Genomic DNA, 23228 nt, shown 5'->3' on the forward strand with positions numbered 1-23228 from the left:
ATCAAAGCAATAATATCAATTAAAGTATCATATCTGTGTTCAAAGTTAAAGGATTTTTAATATAATGAACAATAAATAACAAAAATGAGTATATAAGTTCTCTATGAAGAAAATACAAACAAAGAAAATTGGTTATGTTTGTTTAGATAAATAATGTTAATATATTGGTGGTTACTAAGTGGATAGATAATAATTTACATATGAAACTAATTTATTTTAGATAATAATTAAAGTTCATTGGTGCATGACATATGCATAAGCTTTAAATGGGTACAATGTTTCTGGAAGGCATGCTTTATGAAGTCATTGAACCATAACCATAGTTTTGTTTCATAAGCAATGTGATTTATGTATATCCTTTTGATGCGATCTGAAAGAAACCATAATAACAAAATTATACATTGGCAAAGAGAATTCAGTAATACTTGTCATTTATGAAATGTCAGGATAGACATATGAATATGAGCAGTATCTGTAGTCACAAGTGATAAGTGACCTAATATTCTAAACTAATTCTCTCTTTATATCTCACTACAATGTGTAATGTTGAAAAATATTAAATAAAACCCAGATGTATACTTATCTTACTTTAATCTATCATCAAGAAAATATTAACTATTTTTCCCTAGATATACAGCTGTAATCTCCCTAATTATAGATCTAGATTTGCATTATGGTTTTTCCTACCTATTCATTTTTATCTACAACCCTTGTTCTAAGAAACAGCATTTACCCTTTTTTAAAGGGAAGTAAATGTGCTGTTTCCTCCAATGTATGTTTTTGGCCACAACAAATATTGTGTAAATTCAAGGGAAATTATTTCTAGGTTTTTTTTAAATGGGAGAACCTGCATGCAGTGTCAAATTCATATGTCAATAATTCTAGGTATACTGCTTCCCACATGTACCATTAGACTTTGTTACATATTTAATACTTCCAATTGTATGAATGTTCCTAGGAAAGTAACCAACTCTCTATATAGTGACACAAGGTATCTGGAGAACTTTTATAGATTTTCTATGATGTTATTCTCCTTTCATCACAAAGATGATAGTAGGAAAGACAAAAGGATAATGGCTTAATAAAGTGAAGATCTTTCTCAGGAAATAATACTTGTCAAGGATAAGACTGGCAGAACTCTCCTCTGTAGGTTGTAAAAATCCAGTCAGCTTTGATTTCACTGTTTAACTTATTTTATGCTTTAAAATACAGAGCTATGAACTGGCAGTACAGTGTTTGCCTAGTATATAAGATATGGATGTTGGAGACCATGGGTTCGAATACCTGGTCCACCCACTGCACAAAACTTTCAATAAGATCCTTGGGAAATAAGTTATCACGAAATCAAGTGCCTTCTGAATATGTTTATAGCCACAAGCTAATGTTACTTTTTACCATAAATCAGAGAAGCTTTATTTTATAAAGAATGATAGTGAATGGTAAGGGTCTTGGCAGTTCATAACACTAAGAATGATGGAAGAAACCATGAGATGTTATCTCCAGGGCATGACATAGTCACCGCAATCATGGAGTAAAAGAGGTAGAAGAAGAAGTAAAAGAGGGTCTGAACAAGAATGAAGATGTCACCATCCAGTCATGCCTGGGAGAGGAGCTCATGGGGCCCTGATTTGCTGTGAAGAATGATTGTATTGTATTCTGAGGTAGGGGGTAATTATCTTCAGATGTGTACCCACTAGGAAGTCCATCAGGTTTCCTAGGACAGTTCCAGTTATAATCGAACTGATAGCCCTGGTTAAATTTAATGTGACACAAAACAAAGCCAAAAGATATGCAAAACTATATATGGGAAAGGACCTGTAAGAAGGAATTGAGATTGACAGCAGGGAGAAATGAGGAAAAGATTGGACGGTGGTGAGAATAATCAGTTTTTTATATACATGTACAAAATTGGCTACAAATAAAATTAATTGCTATTTTTTTAAAGCTCATTAAAAAGTCACCTTAGAAGCCTTTGCCAAGAGATGGTATGATTCTTCCATTTACCTTCACTGAAAACAACTGCAAGGACATTAATATATTCTTAAATTACAGTTTTATATTACATAAGATCACTATCATGCAATGCCATACTTAACTTGACATGTCAAGTGTACATAAACCTACTTAGAATCATCATGGCTGAATAATTGATTTCATCAGATTGGGCTATACTCATGTCTGTAAGGCATTTCCTTAATTGAAAATTGATGCAAAAGGGCCCATCCCACTAAGGAAAATGCCATCTATTATTAAGTGGGTCTTCTTTTCTTTTCTTTTCTTTTCTTTTCTTTTCTTTTCTTTTCTTTTCTTTTCTTTTCTTTTCTTTTCTTTTCCTTTCTTTCTTTCTTTCTTTCTTTTTTCTTCTTCTTTTATTTTTTTACAATAAATCTAGTTGAGCACATCAGTAAGCAGTAATTATTCATAGCCTCAGCTTCAGTTTCTGCAGCTAGCTTTGAACTCCTTCTCTGGCTTCCTTTGATGATGGATTATAATTTCTAAGGTGAAATAACTCTTTGTACCTCAACAAGTTTTTGGTATGGTACTTTTCAAAGCAAGAGAAAACAAAGTAGAACATGTAGATACAAATATATACCAGGCTCTCAGATTTTACTTTAAACAAATATGTTTATATCTTCCATCTTATCAAGGTTTAGACATATGTACATTTGATGATAAAATGTCCATCCTAATCTTATTTTTCAAGTTCATTAGATATTTATTATAAGTGAATGCAGTGTGAGTACCACATATGTGTAATTTGAAGATGTCTCCATGACTTCCAAAGTTTTGAGAACAGAAGACATGACAGAGGCAGAATAGAAACAAACAGAAGTGGGGAACTCAAGTGTAATAAGATAAAGAAGAAAAGTTGGAATAATGTTTAAAGGACAAATATACTTAGGACATAAAATGCAAGATGAAATAAACTAGAAAATTTGGAGAGTAGCAGAAGTAAACACAGTAAAATATAAGTTAAACTAAAAGCCAAATGCATAGTAGTAAAGTAAAAGCTTGAAAAATAAAGGAATTTCCTAGTTTACCAAAAACTAAGTATGATGGGAAAAACTACCAGGCCAAAAAAAAAAAAAGATAGGAATTGAAAAATCTAGTTTATAGAAATTATATTTTTAAAATGAGTGGAAAAGTTATTACATAAACAATTCAAAAGTTACTCTCAGATTAAATTAAATGAAATTCTAAATGTACAAATAATTAACATAGTAAAAAAGACAATGCTTAAAATAGGTAGTATGAGGCCACAGGTAGTTGCACCATCCATATATGGACATAGATAGTTGCCAACATACATACTGGCAGATATTAATTCATTTACACATATACGGACATGGAAATTTGAGAAATAACGTAAATTTTAATAGTGAGATAAAAGAAAAGTAGGAATTTGATTATGTAATTTTTTTTTCAAATAGGAATCCTAGAAGTAACATTAGGAGCTATAAAAGTAATTTAAATGTCCTAAACTTTTATGAGGCAGTTTTATTTTAAACTTGTAACTGTAAAATAAGCAGTAAAACCTGAAGAGTAAGATTTATTTTTATATAAACAAAATTCCAAAAGCTTTCAGATCTGTTTGCCTTTCGTTGAATAGTAATTCCATAAGAAAGGAAATTATCCTAAGGAAAGAATATGTGTAACACTGAACAGGGCATTTGATAAGGAATTATGATAAGGAATATCCCAGGAAAGAACGTGTCCTCAGATGCACAGATGGATGCAAATCGAAACAGGAAAGGCAACCATGCCGGGTAATTTTATGTATTTTGGGAGAAGATATCTCAACCATAAAAATGCCCCCATGGGACTTGCTTGTAGGGAATGCCCTAACCCTAACCCTAACCCTAACCCTAACCCTAACCCTAACCCTAACCCTAACCCTATCCCTAACCCTAACCCTAACCCTAACCCTAACCCTAACCCTAACCCTAACCCTAACTGTTATTTTCTGCATAAGCAATTGATATATAAGGCCCAGCCCATTATGTCCAGCACTGCTACTGGGCATGTAGTCCCAAGTTGTTTAAGAAGTCAAGCTGCAATTGTCATGGGGAATAAGCTAGTAAGCAGCTCTTCCCTATGTCCCCTCCCTCAGTTCCTTCTTTCAAGTTCCTGACAAGTTCTTGTCCTGATTTCCCAAAATGAAACACTATGAAGTAGAAATGAAAAATAAACCAATTTCTCTCCAGGTTGCTTTTGGTCATGGTGTTTTATAAAGAAACTTTAAAATACCAAGCGTGAAACAAGCCTAAAGGAAAATATTTTCTGGTTTCAAGCCCTTCATTTAGTGGATATTTGAAGCTTTTGGATAATACGAAGAATTAACAAAACTTGAAGTATGTACAAATCTAAACATGTGGGACTAAGTGCTCTGAAGTGATATATCTTCACAAACTCTGCCCCTCAAGGACCAGAGATCTATATAGAAGATCTGGATGTGGTGAATGACCCCAAGAACATACTATCTTCCACACGCAGTAGTACTGATACACATATGAACGCACAAAGACATTGACAGAACGCACAAGACCTGCACCAGTTCAAATCATACAAGACTACATGAGAAAGAGCAGAAGTGGACGCAAAGTCTGACTTCTGTTGAGTTGATACCTCCTGGGAAAGGGACTATCACTTTTCTGTAATGTTAACTTACTGAGCATATCAACTACACTTCAGGAAAAACCCTATTACTATTAGTTACATAATAGAAAACAAACTCTTTCTTTTCTATTGGTTTTTTTTTTGGGGGGGGAGGGACATTTCATATATTTTTATTTTGTCTTATTAAAATTTTGCTTATGTTTATTTTCATGTGATTTGGAGAGAGAGCAAGAACAAGTCAGAGATAGAGATAGAGATGATAGATAGATAGATAGATAGATAGATAGATAGATAGATAGATAGATAGATAGATGTAGATCTAGAAAGAACTTAAATTTTGGTGGGTATGGAGGTAGGGAAGAATGTGGGAAGTTGTGAGAGAAATATGATAAAATACATTGTATAAATATTCTTTAGGGATAAAAGAAAAAAGTAAATGTATTTCTTCTTTTATAAGCAATGCAAAGCAAAGTGTATCTCTGCTACCCAGTGGGCTCAAGCTGGACATTGTCAAATTTAATTTATATTCTAAATTTTAGTTAATTAACTCTCTATCAGATATGCAATAGAAGAGTTCTAACAGACTTTTTCATCTGGCAATGACATCCGGCAGGGGGACGCTTCTTGACAGGAGGAATATGGAATGAAAGCAAATCACTTCCAAAATCTCTGTGACCCAAATTAGAATAGGATCAGATTATAAAAATATGAGACACTTCTCTCTCATCTTTGCTTCTACCTTCACATCTTCATATACAATATGCAGTAGCCACAGAAACAAGGAAAGTCCAGAGGGACCAAAGGCAGCAGTTGATGGCTGAGCTTAACTAGCAAGATACCGGTAATACATATGCCAAAGTGGTAACTCAGGAAGAAACAGGGTGGAGTCAACCCAAAAGGAGGGGGAGGTAAAACAAATAACACTAGTTTGATAAGCTTCAAAGAATATTACTTTAAATTTACCTAAAATTATCTAAAATGCATGTGTGTGTGTGTGTGTGTGTGTGTGTGTGTGTGTGTGCATGTGTACACTTTAAAGAAAGCTACCCATTTGGGCTGACACATTCCCACAAGAACCAATGACATACAACAACCCCAGTGTCAGCCAGGAGAAACCTGCTTTAGAATGGTTGATCAAGGTTTGTAAATGTTTTTATTTCCTCAGATGAGGGGAAGAGATAAGATTCTTACACAAGCTTTAGTAATACATGGCTTGGGCTGAGCCAAGAGCATTTCTTTTTTTAATTTATTATTTTTTTATTATTAATTACATTTTATTAACTCTATATCCCAGCTGTATCCAGTTCCCTCATTCCCTCCCAATCCCACTCTCCCTCCCTTATCTCCTCCTTGCCCCTTTCCAAGTCCACTGATTGGGGAGGACGTCCTCCCCTTTCATATGACCCTGTTTTATCAGGTATCTTCAGGACTGGCTGAAAAGTCCTCCTCTGTGGACTGCTCCTTAGCAGGACTGCTCCTCCTTTGGGGGGTGGGGAGGTCAAAGAGCCTGCCATTGAGTTCCTGTCAGAAACAGTTCCTGTTCCCCTTACTATCGTAAACCAATTGGTTACTGAGCTACCACAGGCTACATCCGAGCAGAGGTTCTAGGTTATATCCATACATGGTCCTTGGTGGAGTGTCAGTCTCACAAAAGACCCCTGTGTAGGGAATCATATGAAAGAAGGGAAAGTTAGCATGATGTGCAGAGGATAGGAGCTCCACATGGACCAAATATATCTGGACCAAGAGCATTTCTATCCCTAGGCATAGGCCTATAAGTGTCTAGCCTCTGTACAATTTAATCCTTTTTTAATTAATTAATTAATTTGTTTACTTTACATCCTGGTAGGAAGTTCCCCTCTATCTTCCCCTCCTAGTCCTTCCCTCTCACCTCTCTTCTCTTCCCACTCCCTCCTTTATCTTCCCCTGCACACTTCTCCCTTTCTTCTCAGAGAACTAGAGACTTCCCATGAGTATCAACCCTAACTGGCATATCAAGTAGAACTGGGCCATTTTTTTTCTAATGATGTGAGGAAAGGATGTCCAGTTATGGGAAAGGGATGCAGAGAAAGGCAACAGAGTCAGATGCAGCCCCGATCCTGATGTTAGAGGTTCCACATGAGGACCAAGCATCTTCTGCCTAATCTTGAAGAATTCGGCTTCCAGCCTCCATCTGTTAACCAATGCCTAGAATGTTTTTAACCTCTGAGACTCACTGCTGAATAAGCTTACACTTTCCATTTCTTTTTGAACTCTGCCTGGCTGTTTCAGTTCAGCTGTTCTGGCTCAAACACTTCTCCAAACTGACCAATTCAAACTGGCTTCTTTCCAGTTCTCAGTGAATTGCTATGCTCAGAAAAATTCTTACACAGAGGGTTCCAGAGAGGATGTTTGAATCTCACTCAGAGGGGGAAATGGAATACACCTCTGAAGGGGAGGAAGTGAGGAGGGAACTGAGTGGGAAGAGTTGGGTGGGAAACAGGTGTGGGGAGAGAGGAATGAGGATGGAGTAAGTGGAGGACCAAGAGAGAGAATATAAATCAGAAATCATGCCTTAGAGCAGAGCGGGCATCTCTGGGACAAAGGCAACTTCCAATTGTCTATAAGGATGATACCAGCTGAGAGTCCTAGCATCATTTGATCTGAAGCCTAAAGTCTTATCATGTCCTGTAGCCAGGGGGCACTCTCAGGGGACAGAGGGCTACACCAACCCATCTATAAAAGTTTTGACCCAAACTTTGTCATGCCTAAGGAAGTGTATGGATAAAGATAGAGCAAAGATTTAGGGAATGGCAAGCAAATGACTAGCCCAAACTCTGACCCACCCCAGGGGAGAAAGCCAACTCCTGACACTCTAAATGATAGTCCACTATGCTTGCAGGCAGGACCCTAGCATAGCTCTCTCCTGAGATTCATCCAGCAGCTGATGGAAACAAATGCAGGGACCCACAGTCAAGCAATAGGTAGAGTTCAAGGAATTTTATGGAATAATGGGGGAGAGCGTCAGGGACACCACAGGAAGATTTACAGAATGAGCTGATCCAAGCCCACAATGCGTCACAGAAGGAGAATCACAAACCAAAGCGCATGCATGGGCTGGTCTAGCACCCCCTACACAGGTGTTGCAGATGTGCAGCTTGGTCTTCACGTGAGTACCCTAACAATGGGTGTACATCCTGACTCTCTGACTCTGTTGCCTGTTTTCCTAACTGAGCTGCTTTGTTTGGCCTCAGTTCGAGAGGATGTGCTTAGCTCCTCTGGGACTTAGTGTGCCAAGATGGGTTGGTACTTATAGGAGTTTTTCTCTTCTCTGAGAATGGGGGGGGTGGGGGTGGAAAAGAGGGCATGAGGATGGGACTGGGAGGAGAAGAGGGAGGGGCCTGAGATCAGAGTGTAAAGTGATTAAATGAAGGAATGAATGAATGAATGAATGAATAAATAAATAAGTGGAGAAAACATGAGAAAAAGAAAGAAAAACTGCCTCTAAAGTCCACACACTGAATTGCAGGAGTTCAACTGTAGTACACCGAACTGTCCTGTCCTGTTGGACTTCACTGTACCGTCCCCATGAACTCCCTGCACTGTCTTCAGGAACTCTATTGACCTCAACCGTTCTGCTCATCTCCCTGTCTATTCCAATGAGAGCTGGGTATATCCTATCTCTGATTTGTTTTGTCACATCTTTCATTCACTTTGTCTGTCCCTCAACAATGCATCATTATTTGGACTTAAAGTGTGGACTAGGGAGTGTCTGTATTCCAGCCAAAGGCATTACAGAGTATGTTTGTATTACACTCAGAGGGATTAAAGGTATGTGGTGTATCTGCATTCAGTCTGGTCACTCACACCTAGAATGTCTCTGGATCTGATCCCTTGCCAGAGCAGCTACGTGGCTGGATTAAAATTCCTCTACAAATGTTATCCCAGTGACTTCCAACATAAACTACTGGTGTATTACTTGCCACTTTGCTACACCATATGATTCTTAACTACTTTCCAAATCCATATACTTCCTTATATTCATAGGTAAGTTTACTACCACCTCTCATCAAAGAATCTCTTTATAGCAAATTGAGACTATTATAGAAAACAAGTCGAGATCAAAAGGTATTGGGGATCTCATGTAGGCATCATTGAATAAGTGAAATAATTGAATAATTGAAATATTGATTTCTGTATCCCCCATATCTGCTTGCAAGCCCTGTTCTGAAATTCTCAGCAGGAAAGCTACGAAGTGCAAGTATCCTGGGATGTATGGTGGGAGGAAACCAGATTAGCCTAGAGAATGGAATAATATGTGCTCGATTCTTTTGTTGTAAAGCTTATTGTAAACAAATATAAGGAGTCTCAATTATTTATATGCTAGTCGGGTTAAGAATGAAACTAAGAGAAACCAACACAGTTATAAAAATAACTGTAACAATCTTAACTCCAAGTAATACACACACACACACACACACACACACACACACACACACGAACTCACGCAAGCACACACACAGGCACGTGCAGGGACACATATCAGCTTCTCCTGCATCTATGGCTCAGAGAACATCATGGAAGATAAGCTTAAAAGACTGTAAAAGGCAGAACAACAAGAAGTCTGCTGTGAAGCAGTATCTAATATACATGGCTGCACAAACAAGAACAGATCATTGGCCACATCCTAGACATGATAACAGGTCATAGGGTTTCACCCCTAAGCAGATAACTGTGGGCAGGTAATGACTTCCTGGAAAGGTTGAAGAAGACTTTCCCAGGATTGAGCCCTCTTATTAGTTGTTTATACAAAGTGGTCAGCCCTTAAACCATAAGCATTAAAACAATAAAAATAGATTCAGCAGGTTGTATTTATAACTCTGTGCTTACAAATATAACTGTGTTAACAATAACATTAAAAAATGAGATTATTGGTTTGAGATTGGACATGAGAAATTTCGGAAGAAATATAACTTGGGAAGGCAGGGACCTGGCTATATGAAACTGAGAGGGAAAGTGGTGCAATTTTATATTAAGTAATATGTATAAATTAAGAAAATATAAGCCATTGAGCTTTATGATGGCTCAGAGGTTAAGAGCACTGACTGTTCTTCCAAAGGTCCTGAGTTCAGTTCCCAGCAAACCACATAGTGACTCATAACCATCTATAATGAGATCTGGGGCCCTCTTCTGGTTCTCGAGCTTTATGACTTTCATGCCAAGAGCTGACGAATCACAGTGACTACTTCTCACTTTCTTTCAACAGAGGATTTTTTCCTGTTGCTGTAAATTTTATTGCAAATATACATATATTCTATAAATGTGTGTGTGTGTGTGTGTGTGTGTGCATGTGTATATGCCATAACATGCTTGTGGAAGTGAGGGAAGGTACTTTAGGAACCTGTCCTTTACTTCTTCCATGTGGGTGTTAGAGATAAAATTTGGTCATGAGGCTCTGCAGTAAGCATTTTATCTCTGAGCCATCTCACCTGCCCACATCAGAGTATTTTGCTTCTAATGAGCGAAAAACAAATACATTACTTTTATTTCATATATGTTCATATTATACACACAAATACATGTATATTATACACTTAAGATGCTTAGCATAATATTTTAAATATATTGTGAAACTAACATTATAGAAAATTAACATAAACATCTTCTTCTTTACTTATTTATTTTTTTACTTATAATTAATTCAGTAGAAGGCAGCATATAATACATAGCCTTTGGCTGTCAGCTCTCTTTCTCTGGTTATTTGCATTTCCATAGATTGTGAAGAGCTGGAAGAATACTTTACAGAAATAACATGAAATTCAAACATCAGTGCCTATAAAGTTTTATTGAAACACGGCCACATTCAGGGATTTACACACTGTTATTGGCTGTTTCATTGCTTAAACAGAACACTTAGACATTGTCTAATTTTTTTTAATGTGTGCAAATCTAACAGTAGCTACTTGGCCTTTATATTAATATTTTTTATGACACTCGTACTGATTATTGTCTAATAATTTGCATCATCTCAGTGACAGGCTCTCTGATCACCTCCCCCTGGGGTGTGCAGCCTTGCCAAGCCACAGGGGAAGACAGTGCAACCAGTCCTAATGAGATCTCATAGGCTAGGGTCAGATGGAGGGGGAGAAGGACCTCCTCTGTCAGTGGACTAGAGAAGGGGCATAGGAGAAGAAGAGGGAAGGAGAGTGGAATTGGGAGGAGATGAGGGAGCAGGCCACCGCTAGGATACAAAGTGAATAAACTGTAATAAGTAATAATAAAAAAGTCTTAATAAATCTCTTCTATACAAATTTTGAGAGGAGAATCCAGCCACAGTGATTGAACACTGAAAGCACAAAACTCACTATGAATTAATTGAACAGGTCTTAAGCTATAATCAGTTTAAACTACACTGCTTGCTTATAGAGTTTAATTTACATTCAGCAACAAAGCTGACATCTAGTTTTGACACCCCCAAATTGACATGTAGTTTTGAAGATAATTAAAGCTTCATTCAGTTGGTCCAATTCAGTTTCCCACTAACAGGGGTTATTAACAAACTGGCAGGATTACAGAGCTCTTTTGGATACAGACCAGTTTTTAGCATAAGAGAAGGACAACTTGAGAAAACAGGTTACAAACTCCTTTCAGACTCACTCCAGAGGTGTGAATGTCTGTTGCAAGTCCATATTCTGTATCATAACAGTTTTTTTTTTAAATTAGAAATTAAGGAGTTTAGTTGAAGGATTATGTGAAACAAATTTCAAACACTTGATACTTAAATATTTTCTTTTCTCTAAAAGCCAAAATCCATTCAATTCAAATACTTGTTACTTTGAGACAAAATAGCTCTTCACGAAGAGCAAGGCTCATGATGGATGGAGAAAATGAAGACCTTACTCAGTAGCTTTCTAATAGGCCTTGAAAAGATTCCCCTTTTATTACCAAACCATCACATTAGATATATTTTTAAATCAGTTACTCTTAAATTCCAATTTTCCTTTTATGGAAGGAAATGTAGATGGGAACCTACCAGGGAATCGAAGTCCTGCAGGAATTGCACAGAGACCAAATTAAAAATAAAGATAAGCGAGAATGGTTAATTAAACATTAGTGTTGCAGGTCTAATCTGCCTCCTCTGATGATGACTGTTGTATATTTCACAACTAACTTCTCTCAATAAACCACACATTGAGCCTACTAGAGGACATGCCAGAGGAAGTAAAGGCAGCTAGCATTGCTCCTGGGAGCACATCACACTGAAGCTGGCTCTTTTCCAGCCAAAAAATTTTCAAGCCATGATACCCTTCAGAATATGGCTGGACTCTGAGACTGTACATAAAGTTATTAAGAAAAGTGTTGGTGTTGAAATACTTACATATGTATTTATCCTTATTTTTATGTGTGAGGTTTGAATTTGTTTATGAATATAAAAGTCAATATTTCTATGTGTGCAGATGTGAATTTCACTATTTATATGTATATCCATAACAGACACGTATGCATGTATGTATTATTATGTCAACAAATTTAGAAGTTCATTATTTGTGCTCCAATCATCATTTTAAAGGGGACTCCAGGTACTATTCAGTTTTAATTCTAATTTTATGACATTAAATATTGCGATGCTATTTTCATTGTTTATATTTGTCTAACTCAGATGAACTTTTAAATTTTAATGTTTTGATTTGAATTTTGTAACTGAACTGATCATGAGTCTTTTCTCTCTTTTTAAATAATTTAACTATATAAACACAAAATTTCTCCATTCTTTTTTTTAACTTTTTTAATTATACTTTATTTACTTTGTATACCCCCATAAACCCATCCCTCCTCCCCTTCCAATCCCACCTTCCTTCCCCCTTCTTCACACATGCCTCTCTTCTCCATTCTTATATCATTTCTGTTTCATATCTATTTCACATTTTCTATATAATGCTTTTTTTTCTCATTAATAAAATTTGACTTTATACTTTATTTTTTATTTAAAACCTCTAAATTGTGGTGAAAAGGGAGGATATATAAGTATAATTTTTCTAACTTTGCATGTACATAAAGTAGTGTTATCAGATATGAGCCTGTGTGTGTTTTGACATGGATCCAACTCAGGCTTCTAACAGGCTAAACAGATTCTCCATAATTGACCTACATCCTGAGTTCTTTTTTATATAAGAAAACATATTCTATACTTATCCAGTCTTTTCTTCAAACATGTTATAATTTTTTTCTAACATTAGGGATGGCAGTACTATTTTGAGCTATTCTCAATGTATTGATATTGATAACATAATAAAATAAATAATTAAAACATGCTACACTACTACAAATTATTTAAAAATCCTTCTATTTTTGAATTTATTGTCCTTTCCAAGTTGCTGCACCAATTATATTTTCTCATTTGTGTGTGTGTGATATAGCCATTGGATCATTACTTATTCCATTTCAGTATTTAAATATTTATGCTTTTGTCAATAACAACTTGCTTTAGCATGGAACTGATTGAGTTCAGTTTCTGCTTTGTTTAAAACCCCTAGACCTTGCTCCTTGGCTTCTTCACCTACCACTTCGAAGGACAAGGTTGATGATAGGACAGACTTTATGTGTGTGGCCTGACTGTCAGGTCTTTCTGGAAAAAATAATATATATTAAAAATATATTTTCAAACTTTAAGCTCAACAAATTTGCCAGGTGAGTCAGTGTATCATTCATGCTGACAATATAATCCTTCATCATCCAAGTTGTTGTTTGCTTTTCCTAAAATAAGTAAATCTATATCAATTCACTTGGCTTAAAAACAGTAATTGTTTTTATTAATTACACTTTATTTACTTTGTATCTCCACTGTAGTTCCCTCCTTCCTCCCCTCCCAATCCTTTCTTTCCTACTCTTTCTCCATGCATGCCCCTCCCCAAGTCTACTGATAGGGGAGGTCTTTTCCTTCCTTCTGATCCTAGTCTGTTAGGTCTCATCTGAGTGGCTGCATTGTCTTCCTCTGTGGCCTGGTAAGGCTGCTCCCCCCTCAGGGGGAGGTGATCAAAGATCAGGCCAATCAGTTCATGTCAGAGACAGTCCCTGTTCCCATTACTGTGGAACCCACTAAGTGACTGAACTGTCATGAGCTACATCTGTGCAGGGGTTCTGGGTTATCTCCATGCATGCTACTTGGTTGGACTATCAGTATCAGGGAAGACCCTTATGCCCAGATTTTTGTTGCTGCATCTGTTGCTCTCCTTGTGGAGCTCCTGTCCCCTCTGGGTATTACTAACTCCTACTTTAAAAAAAAAATTAAAAAAAAAAGAGAGAGAGACACAACAGGACTGACAAAGTAATTATTCTTAAAGACAATGCTCAAAAATGAATCTTGCCATTTGTCAGCCTTTTCTCCTGTAACATTCCTCAACAAAACGTTAGGTTTAATAACTCACAATTATTAGCCATTGATTTTGTGCAAGCACTGTCATGCAGAATGCTGCCCATGTAACTGGGAAGTGTTATTCCCTAAAACCACAGCGATATAGGAAATCATTGTAGTCATCTATTGGGAAAATGAAAGAACAAGTTCAGGTCATGATTAATCCTATCCCATTTCTGCTCTATGACCATTTCTTAAAATGGGTAAGACACCAACAGACCCCAACAACTCAATGAAACATCCATCCTTGTGCTTCCTACTGTTTTGTCAACTTGACACAAGCTATAGCCATTTGGTAAGAAAGATCCTCAACTGAAAAAAAAAATGCTCCCACTGGACTGGTGGCAGCACTGTGGGCTGTGGACAAGCCTGCGGAGCGTTTTCTGGATTAATGATTGATGAGGAAAGGCCTAGCCCTCTCTGGGTCGTGGCACTCCTAGACAAATGGTACTGAGTAGTTTGAGAAAGCAGGCTAAGCCAGCCAGGAGGAACAAGCTAGTAAGTAGCACTCCTCCAAGTTTTCTGTATCAGTTCCTGCTTCCAGGTTCCTGTCCTTCCTTCCTTCTGTGATGAAACATGATCTGAGAGTTACACATTTAAATAAATGCTTTTCTCTCCAAAATAAACAAAAACAAACAAACAAACAAACAAAAAACCCAGTAATTTTTAAGAATATTAACAATTTGCATGTTGGATTTTCATTGTATATATTTCCAATGATTATTTTATCTTTATAAAATTAATTAACTTTTCCCTCAACTGTGTAAGTTTATTCTTGAATAAGTATTCACCTTGTATAAATTAATTAGATTAATTAGATGTTTTTTATACTATTCTTTTTTAAGTACTTACAAAATGCATATTTTTTCATAAATTTTGTTTCCATAACTTTTGCAGCTTACATTACTCTTTTGTTTTAAAGAGTCCTTTTTTTTTATTACTGAGAGAATAAGTAGTTTCAGCCTGTAATTTCATTTTATTTCTGCTGTAATATGTCAGTACATTTTATTCAGCTCTGTACTGTCTCACACTTTCCTTTTCCCCCTTTTGCTTGCAGGAGTACTATGCAAGATCCATTTTGTCAGTGGATTTTCCTTGGATTTATTCATCTTTGAATAAATGAAGTTCTACCTGAGTCTGATCTTTAAAAAATATGAACAAACAGAGAAACAAAAAACTAAACAAAGAAGAGAAACCATGGTTTGAGTTGGCCTCATCGCTTTCTTTGATTATCTGGACAGTTTTTAATGTTTCTTCAAAGATAGCTAACTAAGTAGCTTCAGATATCATAATTTATATTTGTATCCAATTATCCTACTTGGATTGGCATGGAAGAGGAGAGTAAATGAGACTGAAAAGATAACTAACAGTCAGGGAAATTGTATCCTATAGTAATTATCTCTGATTCTGTGTAAACTGTTTGAAAATTCACTTACTATAGTTCAGGCAAATTCAAGTCCCATCCTGTCTGATTGTGAAGTCCTTTTGATCATGCATTTAGTTTCTTTAGTGCTATGTCTGTGAAGTTACTTTTACAGAAACAAGTGGGTGTCCTTGGTCTGAAGAGCTAAGAAGCCAAGTATTTTTCCTCAGAAACAAAGGAAAAAGGGAGTTATCATAACCATCACCTTAAGAACCCAACATCAAATACTTTTCATTTACTCCTGTTGTTTAACAGAAAATTTCCATGACTAAAATTTATCTCTCTCTTTCCTGAACTTGGCCATCATTTAATTCATACTCCTCATTGTATGAGTCTGCCACCAGATAAATACATGCAACATTAATTTGTCAATATTTTATAAATCTAAAATGTGTTAAAGTTGATAATTTAAATACAACAAATAAGGTAAACTAATGAAAAACAGTGTGGACTATTCTCAATAAGTAAAGCAAACAAATAGAATTTACGGCTTACTGATTTAAAAATAAACATAATATTACATGAGATTCCTATACCATCAAAACTATGTTCATCTTTCTACTTCAGAGACATAATATTTCCCTATGTAGGTACATACTATATGACAGTTTTGAGTGGGAACATAATATAAAGCTGTTTTGCTTAGTAGACCCATGATTCAAATGAGAAACAATATTCTCAGCCCATTATATTACTATCTTACTTGTAAATGATTGGTCAGAGGGATCCAATTACACAACTTGTTTGAAGGAATTTAGTATACATGTACCATTTTCCCACTCAGTGCTAATATTAAGAGCAAATTCAAACATCATTTCTAAAAATTTCTTCAGAAATTTAGGAATTATACATAAACTCATTATATGTTTAAAGTATGTAAGATTTATCTTTCTTTTAAGAGATCATTAAGATTCATATACATTTTATCTTATATTTTCAGAAAGTAAAGAACCAATATATTACAAATTGTAATATATATATATATATATATATGTTACTTTATATATATATACATATATATATATATGTACTTTTTATATGATAGGAATGAATATATTTTGGAGCAGAAATTGGATATATTATGATCGAGCTATAATTTTTGATGGAGAGCTAGGTTTGGAGGAGTAATAAAAAAGATTATAAAGCTGGTAGAATTGGAGAAGGAAACCTTTGGAGAAGTCATATTTTTTTTTCTGAGTTTTGTTAAAATGTTTGTGTTTGCATCTTTGGGCAAAGAGCCTCTGTTCATTGTGCTCTTTAATATGCACAATGCAGATCCATGCATTATCGCAGTTGAGAGAATTAAAAATGTGCACATCAAACTTAATTGTCTAAACTCTCATAGCTATTTGCATTACTCCTTACCAAAGAGAATGAAACTTGAGTGCTAAACTAAACTGGAAAAGGAGATATTTAAAATCATCCAATCACAGTTTAATTGTTTATTTTTGCTAATGACCATTACAAGGAAAGTCTGAAAAAGAGATAATGTAAGGAAATAAAGGAAAATAAAATCTCTTTTCAGGGACAAAAGATGATGACAGTTTTTAAGGATGCATGTACAGACTAGAATATTGATCTTACAAAGATATAGAAAGCTTGCTTGCTCCCTGAAATGTTGCATATATGTTTTTCTATATGGCCAAAATCTGCAGATTTTATTAATTTAAAGATATTTTCGATGAGTTGTCCAAACACAGTCAATTTAGTGGCTTGGATTTTTTAAATTTCCAATTACATTTAATAGCTTAGATTTTTGAAATCAGTTAACTTTTTCTGTGTATCTTGAGGCATGAGAACCACTGATGATTATTCTGAGATGTAATGTAATAACTCTGACATAGGAGATGGAGAAAAGGGGCTTTGGCCTCTCCATCGCAGATGGCATGTAGAATATGAGACTTTTCCCCACTGTCATTGGATTCTTTGCTACAGTTCTTGAAAGCAATGAAGATAACTATGTTACATGAAAGTGAGTCTTAATGATCTGAGACTATGATATGAGAAGCTAGCAAAAATATAGTTATTTTTTTGGTACCATTAGAAGACAAATGCATATGATAGTCTTCAAATAAAGAAACAAAAGACTTCCAAACAAACATAAATGGAACTAAACTGGAAAGCATGACACTACATGAAATCCCAAAGTTCTGTCCATTGCCAGCTGTTGCACTGTCTTCTACTTCTTTCTTCCGGGTTGGAGAAAGAAACTCCATATTCACACCAACTATAAAAAGGGTAGAGATAGAATTAAACTTTGTAGACATGACTGGGAGGAAGGACATCAAATTGTACAGGTAGACAGCTTAGTTCTTTCTGTCACAGAATGTTACTGCGTCTACCACCCTTATTGTTTCCTCTCTATAGTAGATGCCATCAGCCTGTGAAATTGTGAACACTGTCTCATATGTATCAAACCCTTCTCTTTCGCAGAATTTGTTAAATAATGACAAAGACATTATATACAGGCCTCATTTTTACCAAGTCGGGAAGCTGGAAAAAACCAAAAAAACAGAAAACAAAAAACGAAACCAGAACAGTGTTAATGGATTTTGTCAAGGAGACTTTTTTTTTCCTTTGTTTTGTTTGCTGGCTTTGTTACTGTAACATCGCCTCTCCTCTTCTAAGCTAGACCATCTCTTGTGCTACCAAAACACAGGATGAATGTAAGCAGTGAACTTCAAATTCTGTGCCACATTCTAAAATATCTTCTGATTGACAACAACAAAAAGTTTTGTGTGCTCATCTGAAGGAAAACTTTATTTTTCTTTTTAAATATTGCATTGAACATAAATTATGCAATATATATAAATTATGTTTGTAGATTATCTTGTACACACTATTCTGTTGTGTTTGTGTGTTGAATTTTGGAGAATATTCTGTTCTTGAAAGTAAAATTTAACCACCCTCTTTTCAGAGCAAGATTAGTATGTTTGCCTGTAACAGAAAAACAAACAACTGAACAAACAAACCCTTCTCTTCTGAGAGTCATGATTTCTGGATTACCTTACTACAACCATTCATACTAGGAAAGGACAAATGATAGAGCAATGACTGTTAAGAAACAATAGACTGCAAAAAATGGAACTGGATCAGCATAAAAGACTGGGGGTGAAAAACTGTGGGCCATAATATAAAACCTTGGAAAGGATAGAAGATGGAAATGCTCAAGTGTCCTTAATATTGACATAATGCTTGAGCAACGCATAGGTAACTCTTAAATTCATACTGATCATGCAATAATGAACTTTTGAATACCTTTCTTTCCCATTATTTCATTTGAGCATGTCACAGTATATTTGAAAGGACAATTACAAAATAAAATCTGAAGATTCTAAACCATCGTATTACTCACTGCTGTTTCTACCAGTTAGATCAAGTCACATTTATGAAATCATTGTCTTGTGAGTCTCCTTTTGTATTCACTGTTGTAAAATGTCATTGTCTCTGACACAGATAACCCACTAAATTATAACTATAGCTTTCAGTTAAAAAAATGGACAAAAATCCTGTACAAAACCACAGCTTTATTCTCAAAGTAAAAAAAAAAAATAAATAAATAAATAAAAAGATTTCATTAATGATCAACAATGAACAAGTTGTGGAGAGTGAGAATGACTCAGATGTTACCTGGCTACATAGAAGTTGACACCATATGGTTTCATATTGACAGGGGATTAACAATTTGAGGATTATTAATTTTTCTATTATAAAAAAGTACTTTTGTAATTAAATAAGGAAAACATTTCCATTCTATAAAGCTATAGATGTAATTGTAAAATAAAACAAAGTGCAAGTCAAAATTTCAGTAATTGCCAAAATGTGAAGCAATATCAGTGTAATTTTGTTGTTGTTTAAATCATTGAATTTTGTATCTTCCTCCTTTTCCTATTTGGATTATTTGAAATGAAAGTAATCACCATCACAGGAAATCTCTATAAAATGAATCATGTAATGGTTAATTTTATATGTTAGCAATGTCTCAGCTTATAAATATACTTTGATTTATCTTTAAGCATGCTTCCAAGTTTTTGCATATGGATCAGTATGGACTTAGTTTAAAATAAAAATAATTCATTATTCAGTGTGGACATGTCTTAGCCAATCTGTGTAGGTGCTCAAAAGATCTCTTAGGGAGACCTTTGCTTGAAAAAGATAAATCTGCTTTCGCTTCTAGATATCTAACATTTATCTTCTTTTGCCTGGAGACACCAATTCTCCTAATTCTGGGATTTTAGGATTGAGACTGAATTATACCACTGTTGCTAACTATTTATTCAGAATGCACTAGAGATTTTAATTTCATTTGTTTTATGTCTTTTAAAATAGCATGTATATTAATTATAAAAGAATGTTATAACTGTGAAAATTGTGGACATTTATAAAATACTTGAAAATCCTCCATTCCATGCATCCCCCTTTTACTCTGTTAGGAATCCCTTTTTTATGTCCAAAGAGTCCTCATTCTACTTTCGTGTCTTAAATCAAGGTTCCACATACAAGAAAACAAAACAAAAACTGTTCTGTTTATTTTTCTTAATGTTCTGGCAAAATAACTGTTTAAAAAATTAAAGAGGAAATATTTTTGTTGAGCTCATAACATGAGATTACAACCCATGAAGTAGAAGTCCTGGCAGCAGGAACTTGAGATTGCTAGTAACATTCTGTCCTGTTAAGAATCCAGAGCCAGAAAGATGCACATGGTATGTACTCACTTATAAATGGATATTAGGCCTACAGTACAGGATAACCATACTTCAATCCATAAACCTAAAGAAGCTAAGTAACATGGAGGGCCCAAGGCAGGGTCCTGGAAGGTCACTCAGAAGAGGAAATAGAATAGACAGCAGAAATGAATAAAGAGAGGGAACTGAGCAGGAGATGGAATGGGAGGGAAACAAGAGAGGGATCAGATGTGGGGAGAACAGGGATAAAGGTAAGAGGGCTGGGAACCAAATGGGAATCTGAGGGGGAACATCTCGTTGCCAAGCAGGAGGCCTGCAACAGGGTAGGATCCTGGGAGGATATGGGTGTAACTCTAGCTGAGACACCTAAATGGGGTTGTGGGCAGGGCGTGAAGACTGAAGTGACCACCTCTTAGTCAGGCAGGACTAGTGGAAGGAGGGTAACAACAACCCACCCACAAAACCTTTGATCCAAAAGTTACCTGACTACAAGAAGGGCAGGGAAAAAAAGAGAACAAAGATTGAGGGAAAGTTCAAACAATAATTGGCCCAACCTGAGACTCACTCCACGGTGGAGAGCTAGCCCCTGACACTTAATAATGCTCTACTATGTTTGTAGACAGGAGGGTAACTTGACTGCCATCTGGAAGGCTCCGGCCAGCAGAGGATCAAGACAGATCCTGGGACTTGCAGCCAAAGCATGTGGCCGAGCTCGGAGGGTCCTGTGGAAGCACTGGGACAAAGATGGCAGGACCTGGAGGGAACAAGAACCTCACGAGAAGATAAAAAGAGACAACTAACACAGGCCCGTGGGGGCTTACAAAGACTTAGATGTCAACTAAGGAGCATGCATGGTCTGCACCTAGGCCCCCTGCACACATGTGGCTGATGGGCGGCTTGGTCTTCATGTGGATCTCCTGGCAGGTGGAGGTAGAAGAGATGTTTCTAACATGGACTCTTTTGCCTCCTTTTGGATCAATCCCACCTGGCAGGGCTGCTTTGCTTGGCCTGAGTGGATGAGGATGTGTTCAATCCTTATGCAACTTGATATACTGGAGAAGGTTGATACAGGGGAAGGGAACCTCCCCTTTTCAGGGGTGGAAAGGAAGAAGGGAAGGAGGGAGAAGAGGAATGTGGTGGTGGGGCCTGGGAGGAGAGCAGGGAGGGGCACGAGGGCACCCTTAGGATGTAAGTAAATAAGCTGAAAAATGAACCAAAGTCAGAAAGACAAAAGGACAGAAAGAAAGGACAGGAAGAGAGAAAGAAAGAAAGAGAGAGGAGAGAGAGAAAGAAGGAGAGAGAAAGAGGAGAGAGAGAGAAAGAAAGAGAAAGAAAGAAAGAGAAAGAAAGAAAGAGAAAGAAAGAAAGAAAGAAAGAAAGAAAGAAAGAAAGAAAGAAAGAAAGAAAGAAAGAAAGGAAAGGAAAGGAAAGGAAAGGAAAAGAAAGAAGAAGCAGCGTAATGGGTGGATGTTGGGTCTCTGCTCACTTTCACTTTATACAAAGGGGCAGACCCTATAGGTTTGGCACACATTTAGTCAGTCTTACCTTATTTGATTGAGTCTACAAATTTCATGCCATACTCAGAGATTTGGCTCCTAGTATATTCTAGATCTTTTCAAGTTGGCCATTAGCATTAACGGTCACCTATGTGATACTTATTTTTCTGAGTCTGATTTCTCTTGTTTAAAATGATGATATTTATCTCTGTACTCTTTCTTACAAATTCATTTGATTGTTTTGTTCTTTATGACTGAAGAATGAATTGCTTTTCTTAAAATGTTTTCTCCAGAAAACAAATACAAAATGATTTCACTTAAAAGAACTTGATAAACTAAGTATTTTTGAGGTTTTTTTTTTTACAAAATTATAGATAACCTGTGGATCATGACACTACAATGAATTGTCTCTTCACGGTAGTTGTTAGCTGTTTATTCATCATTGAGGATAGAGAGGCCTATGAGCGTTCTTCTCTTTGCTAGCTTTTACACATTTTTCTGTGAGGCAATGTTGATGGGCTGTCTTATTATGTTATGATGTTGTTTTCTACAACTACTGTGATTCAAGAGGTCAGTGATCCTACAAGATGGGGAAATAAGGAACAATACAATAATGTTATAGCTGTCATTCAGTGCCTTGCTTTGGCTCATTTTGTTTAGTATAATGGTCCATTTTATTTGTTTTTTTTTTTTTGAAGTGGACACAATTCTACTTTTGTTAATAAACAAATTCCCATTGCTTATACATAGAAATTTTCTTTATTCACTCACTCATTGTACCTTACCAGAGTTTGTATTGAGACAGGGACCAATGCTTAATAACCTCCAATAGAAAAGGCATTGACAAGTGACAAACAGAATCCATAAAAGTCTAGCATGGCTAACCAGAAGGTTTATAAGAGTTACTCACAGGAACATGCATGACTCAAATATGGCTATACCAGTAGGATGACCCCTGGACAATTCACAGGCATCTGTATACTGAAGAGTCTCACTCACATCATAGACCATTGTGAATCACTGCATCATTGTTTATATATAATTTTGGTAAAGACTGTATCTTTTGAGGATATTGTGAGAGTCATGGGAAAACATTGCAACACTAATGTGAATAATAACTGCCCAAAATGCTATGTCTGTTCTCTTGTCATATCTGTTCTGATTTTAGATGTGGTGGTCATATATATCCTGGAAGAGAGAATTACATGACACTTAATGTGAAAATGCCATAACAGATACTAGCATGTACATAACTCAGTGGGGACTAGCATATTCTTTAAAAAAAAATCCTTATAAATGCAGACATTAAGATTTCTAAGCAATGGTTAAGAGAGAAATTTCTATAGTTTTGTTTTAAGACATTAAAATTTCTTTCTTTTTTCCTGATTTATTTATTTATTTATTTTTATTAGTTACATTTTATTGACTCTGTATCCCAGCTGTATCCTGTTCCCTCATTCCCTCCCAAAACTTCCCTCCCTCCTTTATCTCCTCCATGCCCCTTTCCAAGCCCACTTATTGGGGAGGACCTCCTCCCCTTTCATCTGACCCTGTTTTATCAGGTATCTTCAGGACTGGCTCCAAAGTCCTCCTCTGTGGCCTAGCAGGTCTGGGGG

General features: G+C 36.1%; 1 long non-coding RNA gene across 1 annotated transcript in view; it reads left to right on the forward strand.

Moving 5' to 3' along the window:
* Positions 1–20347, forward strand: part of LOC132653124 (uncharacterized) — a 223589-nt gene extending 203242 nt beyond the window's left edge. The window contains exon 9 of the long non-coding RNA XR_009590837.1: positions 15066–20347. This is a non-coding gene — a long non-coding RNA (uncharacterized LOC132653124). The remainder of the gene's footprint in view (positions 1–15065) is intronic.
* The last annotated feature ends 2881 nt before the right edge of the window (positions 20348–23228 follow it).

The sequence above is a fragment of the Meriones unguiculatus genome, chromosome 3, assembly GCF_030254825.1.
Source record: "Meriones unguiculatus strain TT.TT164.6M chromosome 3, Bangor_MerUng_6.1, whole genome shotgun sequence".
Lineage (NCBI taxonomy): Eukaryota > Metazoa > Chordata > Mammalia > Rodentia > Muridae > Meriones > Meriones unguiculatus.